Raw genomic sequence first — 3,776 nt, 5'->3', positions numbered from 1 at the left:
ATAGAGATAATATCATGTCGTGTTTTGCACAAAATTGACCATTTTTAAGGCTAGCTTGTCCTCCCTCCTCGACCTCGCCATGACTTGTTTAACGGCTAGCTAGCTAATCCCACTCATGCTAATTTTGCTGCTGGCATGGCGGCTTCCAAAATCAGATTCACATTACTATTGAATTCCTTGATTGCAAGCCACAATTTAAGTCGGTACCCTCCTCTCTCCTGTCTTAACTCATTTAAACGACAAAAACAAAAACATGCACAGAGGTAAATAATCGAAACCGTTCATAATATTTTTTATTCAACAGCATTCAAGAAAACCAGAAGAATTAGCACCTTTCCTTTCCAAGGTTAATGTCAAAGCTGCTACCTCTGCACACGGTTAGTACAATTATTATAGTTAGGGTTATCCGAAAGTTTTGAAATCTGTGACACTTGTTCTTGTAACTACATGCAGAAAAGTCAACATATTTGAATGAAATACATATAGTTAGCTGGCCTCTTCGGAAGCTTGTGGTTGGATCTACCCTGTTGATGTTAACGTGGAAGAATTTCATATATGCTTGTACGTTAGTCTTTGTTTCTGTTTCATATAATGACATCAGCTGCTGAAATTCTGCTCCAAGCAAGCTATATATAGTCATCATGGCACTAGGAATATGTAATTAGAGATAAATGGGAGAAAATAAGGCATTTTGGCTGCAACAAGAGTAAAAGAATTGCCAATGTTGATATCTCTGAGTCCCTGTTTTAAAAAAATCATGATTTGATTTATAATGCTATTGCGTGTGACATGTCTAGGAAATATCTCTATCATTTTCAAGAAAATGTAGAGGCAAGTGCACGCAATTCACCATAGAGAGAAGAATTTGCATGGAAGCTTCGTGGAAAGTTAGTACTTAGAGTGCAAGTGGTCTACACTTGCATTCCTCGCAGAAGTAATCGGAAGCTGAATACCAACATTTTGCATTCCTCGCAGAAGTAATCGGAAGCCATCCATCAATAGCTTTCTGCTTCGCTAGTTTTTCATCAGTCTGTAGTCAATAATTGCACTATTCTTCATCAGTATGAATGGCAATGTAAAGACCATTTCATAAAAAACGAAAAAATAGTCGAGCTATTTGCACACTAATGCTCATGCTGGTCAGCAAAGTTGAACCAGAAAGGCTGGAGAAACAAACAAGGCAAGACCATTCAAAAGGTAATGCTTGCCTTTTTAATCGGAACTCGTTCGTATATTAAGTGGCTTTGGTTATGCAGAAAATTATGATCTTTCTAAGTGCTAAAGCCTAGAGGGTTCCATAATTGTAAATTACCATAAAATTTCTACATGATTTTGATATCTGATTTTAGCCAATGTTGATGGTGGGGATCCGCCAAATCTATGGGGAGAAACAAACCAAGTTGTCGTATGGTATACAGCTTCATAGTTTGCTTGCAAAGTGTCCTATTATCGTGAAAGGTCTCTTCTTATTCGGGACCTACTCAACTGAACCAATTGATTTGCTCAAGCTTATTCGACACGCATTATTGACCCATGACATTGAAATTCTCCATTGGCTGCTTAGGCATGAACCGACATCCTCAGCCAACCTAGTAAGTAAGGCCCAGCTCCTAAAAAATAGTGACCAACAGCCTCCAATATCTTTTCCATCCACACAATTACCTTGCAACTTTCCTTGGAATATTAGGTTCAACTATTCCCATACTTTCCAATCGCAGGTATCTTGATCAAAACAAAACAAAAAGCAAGTTTGCTTTGACATACAAACTGCAGAATAAAGAAGTACATGGGTATCTGCTAAAAATCTTATTCGTGTTCTCTAGCTCGTTTGATGAACATGTACGTCAATCCCATATCCATTTTCCTAAACTGAAAGAAAGGAGAAATAAAGAGGTAAATCCCTCGGGCGGTGCAATTAACGGACATCATTATCTATCATGTAATGGGTAATTAACTCCAAAAAAATCTATATATTTGCAAGGCAAGAACTAAGAAAAACAGAATCTACTCTCGGAATTGTTTGCTACAATATACTTCTGAATGGCTTATAATATTTTACCATTTTTATCAAAGAGGGGTCATCTAATTGTTGGAGTTTGTGTTCTATGGGAAGCATGTAATACGGCATGAAAACGTTGAGACATAACTTTTAAAAGAAGATAAAATAAGGAAGAGCTCAATACAGAACTCCAGCGATTTTGGGAATTTCAGAACTTCCATTGTGTTTGTGTGTGTGTGTGAGAGAGAGAGAGAGAGAGAGTAACGACAGCGCTGTCGTATGAGTTCTGATGACTGGGAGCTTGAGTTCCCATGGCTGTACGTGTTCGCTGCAGATAATTGCAGAAACCAGACAGGTAGAAATGGCCGAAGAAAGCGTGAATATAAATGCAAGACATTCCAGCTTACAAAAATACCGAAATGGATCTGTGTATTTAAAGAGTTTGGGAGAGAGAGGGGGGGAGCTGGGAAGGAAGGACGAGTTTCTTGAAGGTGACGTGCGTTTTTTTTTTTTGACCCAGCGACACAGCAACGTATTCTAACGGTGGACAGGCAGTGAAGCAGCACCCTTTCAGTTTGATAGAATCTTTGGCTTACTGAATTGTATGAGTTTGGATTTGCAGAAATTTCCAACAATAAAAAAATGTTACGGACACTCTTTTTAGTGTATTTTTTATTATATATTTTATTAATATGATTAATTACATATTAAAAAAATTTGATATATTAATAAAATTTATAAAAAATACATAAAAATAATTATATATAATACTATTCAAACTGTACATGCGCATTGCCAAATAATCCGTTTGACCAGAAAATTTTGATTTATTATTATTATTATTTTCGGTAGATTCACGTCTTTCTACGAGTAAAATGCCACCTAAAGTAGGGATGAATACCGACTTACTCGAAGTTTAAATCTAAATTGTGAATCCAACTTTAATTTGTATAGACTCTGCTTTGACTCCGATTTATTAGAGCAAAATCGGATTTTAGATTTTTTTAATTTTATATTTAGTTAATTTTTAAAAAGAATTTTCTGTGAGCTTTTAAATTTAAACTTTTTCAAAAATTAAAAATTAAAATTAAATCATACAATGCTGATTTACTTCTATACTAATATATAAATTATTTTTATTCTAGACGTATAGTATTATAGTTTTAATTATATGTTATCATATTATAATATTACGTATTATTTTTTGTGTCCAATCACATTTCATTATACTATAATATTATGTGTTATTAATTTATTATATTAGACTTATTTCTATACTATAGTATTACATGTTATTATATTATACTAGTGTCTAACTTATTTTTACACAATACTAATTTCTAGTGTCTGATTACATGTAATTATATTTTAGTAAATTAGTATGGTATGTATTAACTTATTATACTAGACTAAAAACTAAAAAGAAAAAAAACTTATTATACTAGACTTGTTTCAATATTAGTATATAACTTATTTATATACTTGATTGTGCATGGTTGTAATACTATAATGTTTACATATGCTAAATTATTATTAGTCTATTTTTTATCGTACAAGTATATTAATTTATAATAATTAGCTTATATTAGTATATTATTGAATTTAACTATATAAGTTTTAGTTATATAATTATATAACTATAATATGATAAATATATAGATAAGTATATATTTTTATAAGATATATACAATATCGAAGTCAAAATCAATCCAGACTCCCAAAAATACATTCAACTCTAACTGAAAAACTAAGAATATAGAAAACGTAATGCAATTCT

At 32.7% G+C, this 3,776-nt stretch overlaps 1 long non-coding RNA gene across 1 annotated transcript; it reads right to left on the bottom strand.

Moving 5' to 3' along the window:
- Positions 1-732: 732 nt before the first annotated feature.
- On the bottom strand, positions 733-2,554 carry LOC122303961. The gene is made up of 2 exons (XR_006240869.1): positions 2,060-2,554; positions 733-1,030 (listed from the first exon to the last, which is right to left on the bottom strand). It is a non-coding gene; the product is annotated as an uncharacterized LOC122303961 (long non-coding RNA).
- Between the last annotated feature and the right edge of the window lie 1,222 nt (positions 2,555-3,776).

Source organism: Carya illinoinensis, chromosome 3 (assembly GCF_018687715.1).
Source record: "Carya illinoinensis cultivar Pawnee chromosome 3, C.illinoinensisPawnee_v1, whole genome shotgun sequence".
Taxonomy (NCBI): domain Eukaryota; kingdom Viridiplantae; phylum Streptophyta; class Magnoliopsida; order Fagales; family Juglandaceae; genus Carya; species Carya illinoinensis.
This window is presented reverse-complemented; position numbering and strand designations above follow the sequence as displayed.